General features: G+C 46.9%; 1 pseudogene; it reads right to left on the reverse strand.

The window, feature by feature from the left end:
* Positions 1-7,100: 7,100 nt before the first annotated feature.
* On the reverse strand, positions 7,101-9,228 carry LOC101596040 (annotated as a pseudogene).
* Positions 9,229-9,695: the final 467 nt, after the last annotated feature.

Here is a 9,695-nt window from a genome sequence, read left to right on the forward strand (position 1 = left end):
GGACATACCAGGGCCTCCGACCACTGCAAACAAATTTCAAATGCATGCACCATCTTGCGCATCTAGCTTACATGAGTACTGGGGAATTGAACCTGGGTCCTTAGGCTTTGCATGCAAGTGCCTTAACTGCTAAGCCATCTCTCCAGTCCTGTATCATCTTTTTTTTTTTTAACTCTTTAACTTTTATCTGTATTTACCTTTTAAAGCAAATCATGACAAGCCTGTTGAGTTACTCTTCGACTGGCATTACAAGACCTAGGGAAGCTTATAATATTTTTCTTCAGTACTTTTAACTTTGGGAAACAAGCCCTATGGAGAAGCCTTCCCTTCAAGTTCCAGCTTAATCTAGTTCTAAAGGACTAGCACATGCAAAATTAAATACAGGGGATGGAAAACTTAAAGTGAATGCTACAAGACAAAAAATAATAATTTTTAACAAAATTACTTAATGGAAATAAGTCTTATCTTCCCCTGAAGTTATCATGCCATAGTTTTTAAATGTCAACAAAAAATAGACTCACTTCCGGTCAAGATGGCGACCGCCTAGCAGCACTACAGACAACAAGGAAAACAAAGGCAAGTATTCAAGGGAAATTAGAAAATTTTTGCAAGAGGGAGGGCACAGATTAGGGTAAAAGAGGGAACCACACACCCCCGCAACCCACGCCCCGCCACCCCGCCTGCCGCGACCCGATGCATCAGGCGTGGCCCAGCGCCCCGGTGGCCCCATGCGCCCCAGTGGCCCCCCGGGCCCCACAACCCCCGCGCGCCCCACAACACCCGTGCCCCATGCCCTCGCACACCCCATCACGCCCCGCGCGCCCCAAACCCCGCGCACCCCACCCTCCCTGTCCACACACAGCAGGCACGCCCAGAGCGCCCCATGGCTTCCTGCGCCCCGGGTGCCCAGGCGTGCCACACACCCCCGTGCCCCCTGCGCACCCGGAGACCCCTGCGCACCCCCCCCCCCCCCCGCACGCCTCAAACCACACCCTGGCGCGCCCCACCCTCCTCCCTATCCACTCACGGCAGGAGTGCCCCGAGAGACCCGTGGCATCCCGCGCCCCAGGCGCCCAAGGGTGCCCCAAGCCCCCAGGCCCCCCGCGCGCCCCACCCCCGCACTCCTCGAGCCTCCCCCGCGCGCCCCGCCCCCCCCAACGACTCCAGAGCACCCGTGGCATCCAGCAGCGTCCCGCGCCCCCTGCACCCACCTGAGCGCCCCGCCCCCCCACGCTGTGCTCCTAGCCGCCCCACTGTGCACCGCCCACCTGCGTGCCCCGCGCCCCACCCCCACACGCCCCAGGGCATCCAGCACCCCCAGAACACCTTGCGCCCCTCGGTGCCCCCTGCCCCTCGCACCCCGCCCCGGCGCCTCCCGCCCCCCCAATCTGTGCACCCCTCGTCCCACCGCCACACACGGCCCGCATGCCCCCGCGTGTCCTAAGCGCACCCCTGTGTGCCCAGGCGTGCCCCTCGACACCCGCGCCACACCCCCACGCGCCTCGCGCACCTCCCAGCGCCCCGCCCCCCCCCCCCCCCACATCTTGAGCCCCAGCATGCCTCAGCATGCCCTGGCCCCTCCACACCCCACAACCCCTGTGCGACCCCCGCCAATCCCCTCATGCGCCCAGCCCCCCCACGCGTCCAGAGCACCCCGTGGCGTCCCATGGCCTACCACATCCCGGTGTGCCCCGCGCCCCCTCCCCCCGCGCACCCCGCGCCCCTAGCCCCAACACACCGCGGTGTCCCACACGTCTCGCGCCTCCTGCACACTCCCCCGCGCCTCCCTACGCGCCCCGTGACCCCCCTGCGTGCCCCACATCCCCTCTGCACCCCCCAGGCGCCCTGCGCCCCCCCCACACCCTGCACATCCCCCCTGTGCGCGCGTGCCCCCCGCGACCACGGCGCGCCCCTTACCGCCCCAGACCGACCAGAGCGCCCCACGATCCCCGCCCCTCCAGGGCACCCCACCCCACACCCCGAGGCCTGCTGCCTCCCGCAGGCCCCACCCTGATTGCCTGGTGCCCCAGCGCGCCCCACGCCGCACCGCCGCGTGCCCTACTCACTCCATACACCCCGTCGCACCCCGCGGCCCCCGTCCACTCACCTGCCCACGCACCCTCCGCACGTCCTGCGTGGCTGTGCTCTGATCGGGCACCCACCAGTCACACCTGCCAGCCTGCTACACTGAAGCTGAGACATCCTACCTCGCACTTGTTCTCTGATCCTGCGAGTAGACCAGCCACATGGTGCTCGGTTGGCAGGCCTGTGGGGGCCACCCCTGCCCCGAATAGGTGGCTGCCAGATAACCTGCTGCTGTGCCCACATCACTTGCCGCCGCTCAGCCTCTGCTGTGTCTTGATTCCGTACCCACATCATCTGCCTCTCCACTACAATTGCACGTGCAGCGGGCCCACTCCCACAGCAAGAGCCACACAAGTCCACATTGAGTCACTAGTGCCAGCGCAGGTGCCATCCTCTACCTGTACATCGCCATCCATCCCCCACTCCCCTGAGGCAGGAGAGCACAGACTGTTTACAGACCCCAGTGTACCCAGCCAGAGTCTGGGCACCTTCAGGGCTTGCTACTTCAGTCCCCTTTCAAGCTCAAAGGCAGGCAGCTTAGGTGCATTACTGGGTGAAAATTTAGGCAACTTTGGTGCCCCTGTCAGGCTATAGATAGGCGGCTTTGGCAAGAGTTAGCAAAAACCCAGGCTGCTTGCAACTGCCCCAGGATGCTTTGGATTTGCATTAAGCTAGATCCCAGGCTGCTCCACCCACCTACCTGCCCATACACTGACATGGGTAGACCACAGCGCAAAAGAAATAACACGAAAAATAAAATGGAAGAAAACCCAGACAGATCACCCAGTCCAACAAGGATCACAACTAATCAAAACATAGAAGAGTGTTTAGGATCAGAACATCAAGTGGAAACAATGAACAATGCAACCCTGACCAAACTACTGCTAGAACTGACAGGAAAGCTACAAAGGACAGATAATCATGTGGATGCTACCATCGCTAAGCTAGAGCAATATGATAAGACACTGGAAGGAATTCAAAGAGAGCTAAGAGAGTTGAGGGAAGTGAAAAAAAAGAGGACCTTAAAAATCAGCTGGCCACACTAAATGAAAACATAAAGAAATGCAAGGATCATTTCCAAGAATCATCAAGAAAATCAGAAAATGAGACAAAAAGGGAGCTGGACAAAGCAATGGAAGTGATACATAGGAAAGTAGTAGAAAATGCAAACTTAATTGAACAAGTCCAAAACTCACTAGAGGCTCTCAAGAATAGAGTCAGTGAAGTGGAAGATAGAAACTCTGATCTGGAAGACAGGATGGAAGAAACAGTTCGAGAGTCCAAAAATTTCAATAAGTTCAAAAGTTCCTGTGAACAGAACATGAGGGAATTGTGGGATACACTTAAACGTCCTAATATCAGAATCATTGGAATACCAGAAGGGTGGTTCAACATATGAAAATATGTCAATGTAATACACCACATAAACAAGATTAAAAATAAAAACCACATGATCATTTCAATAGATGCAGAAAAGGCCTTTTGACAAGATACAACATCACTTCATGATCAAAACATTGGAGAGAATCGGCATGACAGGTTCACATCTTACCATAATAAAGGCAATATACAAAGCTCCAAAGGCCCAAATAATACTTAATGGAGAGAGACTGGAGGAATTCCCATTGAGATCAGGAACAAGACAGGGATGTCCTCTCTCACCTCTGCTTTTCAATATAGTTCTGGAAGTCCTAGCCCAAGCAATAAGGCAGGAGAAGGAAATAAAAGGGATACAATTTGGAAAGGAAGAAGTTAAGTTAGCTCTATTCGCTGATGACATGATTGTATATGTAAGAGACCCGAGAGACTCCATACCAAAACTCCTGAAGGTGATTAACTCCTATAGCAAAGTAGCAGGATACAAAATCAATGCACAAAATATGGTAGCATTTCTCTATACAAATGACAAAGACACAGAAAAAGAAATAAAGGACATAGTCCCATTTTCAATAGCAACAAAAAAAAGAAAATACCTTGGAATAACGTTAACCAAGGAAGTAAAAGATCTATACAACGAAAATATAAAAACTCTCAAAAAAGAAATTAAGGGGACTTGAGAAGATGGAAAGACCTCCCATCTTCTGGATAGGCAGAATTAACATTGTGAAGATGACAATCCTACCAAAGGCAATATATAGATTTAACGCAATTCCAATTAAAATCCCTACAGTGTTCTTCACATACATAGAAAAAATGATCTCAAATTTCATATGGAAAGGTAGAAGGCCTCGCATATCCAAACATTTCCTCAGCAAAAGAAATACCTCTGGTGGCATCAACATACCCGATATAAAGCTATATTACAAAGCCATAGTAATAAAAACAGCATGGTACTGGCATAAAAACAGGAGTATAGACCAATGGAATAGACTTGAGGACCCGGATTTTGGGTCAAGCAACTATAGCTACTTGATATTCGAAAAAGGCCCAAACAATATAGACTGGAAAAAAGATAGCATCTTCAACAAATGGTGCTGGACAAACTGGATAACCACAGCAAGAAACTAAAACTTGATCCACACATTTCACCATGCACAACACTCAAATCCAAATGGATCAAAGACCTCAACATAAGATCAGAAACTCAAAAACTACTGGAAGAAAATTTAGGAAGTACTTTCCATGATATAGGAATGGAAAAAGACTTCCTGAATAAAACCGCAGTGGCTCAAGTTCTTAAACAGTCACTCAACCATTTGGATCATATGAAGCTGAAGATTTTCTTTACAGACAAGCATATAATAAGCAAAGCCAATAGAATACCCACAGAATGGGAGAAAATATTTGCAGGTTATCCAACTGATAGAGGCCTTATCTCTAGAATTTACAAAGAACTCAAAAGTCTAAACAATAAGAAGACAAATACCCCACTCACAAAATGGGGCACAGAGTTAAACAGGCAATTCACAGAGGAAGAGATACAAATGGCAAACACACACCTAAGAAAATGTTCATCATCCCTAATCATCAGAGAAATGCAAATTAAAACAACTATGAGATTCCACCTTACCCCAGTAAGGATAGCCAACATCAAAAGGTCAAATGAAAATAAATGCTGGCGAGGATGTGGAGAAGCAGGGACACTCATTCACTGTTGGTGGGAATGCAGGATGGTACAATCACTTCGGAAAGCAATATGGAGACTCCTGAAAAAGCTGGCTATATAAATACCAACAGACCCAGTTATAACATTACTGGGCATCTACCCTAAAACCTTCAAACCAAAAGCCAGAGAGATTTGCTCAACCATGTTTGTAGCGGCTCAATTCGTAATAGCTAAAAGCTGGAACCAACCCAGATGTCCATCATTAGAAGAATGGATAACAAAGATGTGGTATATCTACACAATGGAATTCTATACATCAGTAAGAAAAAACGACATAAAGAAATTTGAGGAAAAATGGTTGAACCTGGAACAGATCATTCTCAGTGAACTTACCCAATCACAGAAAAAAAATCGACACATAGTCTCACTCATCTGCAACACCTAACCTGAATCTGCCCAAGATGCCTTACATACCCAGCAAGCACCTCATGGACTAGACAATAAGATGGATGGGAGGGCGGGGAGGGAATCAAAGGGTGGAAAACAGTAATCTGGACACAAACGGCAATGGTACCATAAAATTCTACTTCATAAAAGACAGACCAAATGGCTGAACCTTCACTAGACCCTTACAGGAAACACCTGAACTATAAGACACTGGAGAGGGTAGGATCAAAACTGACCTAAATCTTCTACATCTTTCCTCCCTCCCTCTCCCCCTCTCCCCTCTATCTCTATCCTCTCTAACTCTTGTATATTAGTTATCTTTTTCCTCAATTTCTTAGTGGACACTGACCTGTAACCTCCACTTCCAGCTTGGGCCTACCATCCACAATGAGCTTTTGATCAGAGAAACCTACAAGGTTTCCCAAAACAATGACAGATTTCTGTCAGAGTACTTGATGACCCACCAAAGGCCAGTGGTAAGACCCTATTGCTGAAGATCCATACACAGCTGACGTGCAAAATGGAATGTCATGGCTGGAAGCCAGGAGAGAGTCAGTCCCCAGACAGTCAGCGTGTCTAGTGCCAGAAGGCGTTACATAGGTGACTGGGGGAAATGACCAAGATCTGTCCAAGCAACACATTTTTTAACCTAATTAGCAACAAATAACCAGATGTGATGCCCACACAAGTGCAACAGGGGTACACAGCCATGGTGAGGAATCAATTGCTCTTGATTTGGCTAACTGATCCCCTCAGTGGTACTAGACCCATAGCTGGAGCTGGGAAACAAGTCAGAACCATACCCAAACACAAGCCCACTCTTCAATATCAAGCTACTATCAATCACGGTGTATAAGAGGGCCTAAATCTATCATACTGTCTATCAAAAAAGTAAGTGTTATCTCAATTTTCCAGGTGCTAACTTACTCTCCGTTGGAGAATCTGCTTCTCTTTTCCAGATAGATGCAGGTCCTAAGAAGAGAGCTGCCCCAACATACCTCAAAAGGGGCCCAACTGAAACTAAGGACAACTGGCGAAATAAGCAAGGGTGATGTTTTCTTGTGAACTGGATACCAGCACAAAGGGGAAGGAGATCAACGCAGAGAAAAATCAACTCCTACCAAAGCAGAGAGCCAGAGCCTCAGAGGCCCCCAACACCTCAGCACTGAAGCAGACCAAAAATGAACCCAACATGGCTCAGGGAAATTTTGCGGAAGAGGGGGCAGAAAAAATGTCAGAGTCACATGTTGGGTCATGATTTGCAGAGACATTTATCATACCAATAACTGGGGGCTAACTCCACAATGCACGACCCATTTTCATTAACAAGGAGGGTCTAATGGGAAGGGTTAGATCACAGATGAACCAAATTAATGGTACCAAACTGCCTGTATTTACTGAAAAGAAAACTAATAAATTAAATTTAAAAAAATAGACTCAAATTCCTGGAAATACATATTTGAAGGAATGAAGTTAGTACTGAACAGTGGGTAGTGGTAGTGGTGCTCCTGGTGAAACTTAGTCAACTTCTTCCTTCGACGGGAGGCATTTCTTCAGTTTTAGCAGCACTGGTATTGTCCACAGTGGGATTCTCCTCATTAGTACCTAGACCAAGTTTGATCATCCTGTAGATCCTGTTAGCATGTGTCTGGGGATCTTCCAGAATGAATACAGAAGACAGAAGTGCTGTTTCATACAGTTTGATGACCAGATCCTTCAAAGACTTCTCCTGCTTGTCAGCCTCTCTGCCTTTTGCCTCATGGTCTCATTAATGGAATGGTCAGGGTTTATTTCCAAATGTTTCTTTGCTGCTATATAACCCATTGTTGAGTTGTCTCTCAGGGCTTGAGCTTTCATGATTCTTTCCATGTTTGTGGTCCACCCATAGGTGCTTGTGACAATGCAACACAGGGATGTCACCAAGCGGTTTGACATGACCTTTTCAACCTTTTTCTCCAAGATGTCTTTCATAGTTTTGCAGAGGTTTTCAAACTTTGTCTTTTTCTCTTCCTGTTTCTTTTTCTCCTCTTCATCTTCTGGAAGTTCCAAGCTGTCTTTGGTGACTGACACTAAAGTCTTCCCCTTAAATTCCTTTGGCTGTTGGACATAGTACTCATCAATGGGCTCAATCATATAGATCACTTCCAAGCCATGTTTTCGGAGACGTTCCACAAAGGCTGAGTTAGCTACCTGGTCCTTGGTCTCACCTGTGATAAAATAGATGTGTTTCTGATTTTCCTTCATTCTGGTACAACAGTCCTTGAGATAAACCATCTCATCCCCAGAAGCAGATGTGTAGTACCTCTACAGCTCTGAAAGCTACTTCAGATTCTGATAATCTTCATGAATTCCAAGCTTTATATTTTTAGAGAACTGCTCATAAAATTTTTTGTAGTTTTCTTTATCCTCTGCAAATTCAGTGAACAGTTCTAAGCACTTTTTGACCAAATTCTTCCTGATAATTTTCAAAATTTTGCTTTGTTGAAACATTTCTTGGGAGATGTTTAGAGGGAGATCCTCAGAGTCCACTACTCCTCTGATAAAATTCAGATACTCAGGGATTAACTCCTCACAGTTACCCATGATGAAAACTCTGTGTACATACAACTTAATGTTCTTTTTCTTTCTGTTTTCAAACAGATAAAAGGAGCATGACAAAAAGAAGAGCTCGAAATTCCAACTGTCCTTCAACAGAAAAATACTTCACTGCTAAGTGTTTCTCCCAATCATTGGGCAGGCTTTTGTAGAATTTTCCATGTTCTTCTTTAATAATATCATCAGGGTTTCTGGTCCAAACAGGCTTTATTTTGTTGAGTTCTTCTTGATCAATGTACTTCTCCTTAATCTTCTTTTTGTTATCACCATCCTTCTTTTCTTCTTCTTCCTCATCGAAACCAACATCTTCTATTTGATGTTTATCAGATTTCTTTTCTTCTTTTTCCTCCTTTTTTTCTTCCTTTTCTTTGGCTTCATCATCACTTACTTCACGTTCCTTTTCCACGAAGAGAGTAATAGGATAGCCAATAAACTGTGAATGTTTCTTATAATCTCCTTTATTCTCTCTTCCAAGTACTCAGTTTGGTCTCTTTCAGATTCAGGATAACCTTTGTCCCACTACCCATGGGTTCCTCTGTGCCAGCTCCCACTGTGAACGAGCCCCGCTGAGGGCTCCCAGGCATACTGCTCAGCATCATTACGCTTGCTGATCACAGTAACCTTCTCAGCAACCAAGTAGGCAGACTAGAAGCCCACACCAAGCTGGCCAATCATGGAAATGTCTGCGCCAGCCTGCAGAGCCTCCATGAAGGCTTTGGTCCCAGACTTGGCTATAGTGCCGAGATCAGGTCAGCCTTGGTCATGTCAATTCCAGTGACCACGATAGTGAGGGTTCTATCTTGCTTTTTGGAAATGAGATTAATGTACAGTTCCTTCCCAGAGCCAAGTTTACTGGGATCAGTCAGGCTTTCATACGTGATTTTATCCAGAGCATCTGATGAATTTGAAATTAGCTCCCTCAGAAAGATCACTTCGTCCAGATAGAAATTATTGATGATCAATGACATCAACTGGGCAATTTCTTCCTGAAAGGTGAGAGTCTCCACCTCTTCCTCCTCCATGGGTTGGTCTTGGGTATGGGTTTTCTCAGGCATCTTGGCTGGCTGGTAGAGTGACAGCACATGACATGCACATGAGCCACAGAAAGAGTTGCTGGAGCAACTCTCATCTTTTTAATATATGCATGGTATTCTATCACAAAGCAACACAGCAATCATTTCAAATTATTTTAATATTTACTTATTTGAGAGAGAAAGGGGGAGAAAGGGAAGGAGAGAGGAAGGAAGGGAGGGAGAGAGAGAATGGACACACCAGGGCTTCTAGCCACTACAAACAAACTCCAGATGCATGGGTGACCTTCTGCATCTGGTTTATGTGGGTTGTAAGGAATCGAACCTAGGTCCCTAGGTTTTGCAGGCAAACACCTTAACTGCTAAGCCATCTCATCAGCCCTCTTTTGTTTGACTGATCTCTGTTTTTGAGCATTTCAGGTTGTTTTCCAAGTTATGGTTACAATAAATAAACAGACTTGGATCTTGGTGCATCTTATAAATCACATCTT

This window comes from Jaculus jaculus, chromosome 3, assembly GCF_020740685.1.
Source record: "Jaculus jaculus isolate mJacJac1 chromosome 3, mJacJac1.mat.Y.cur, whole genome shotgun sequence".
In the NCBI taxonomy this organism is placed as follows: domain Eukaryota; kingdom Metazoa; phylum Chordata; class Mammalia; order Rodentia; family Dipodidae; genus Jaculus; species Jaculus jaculus.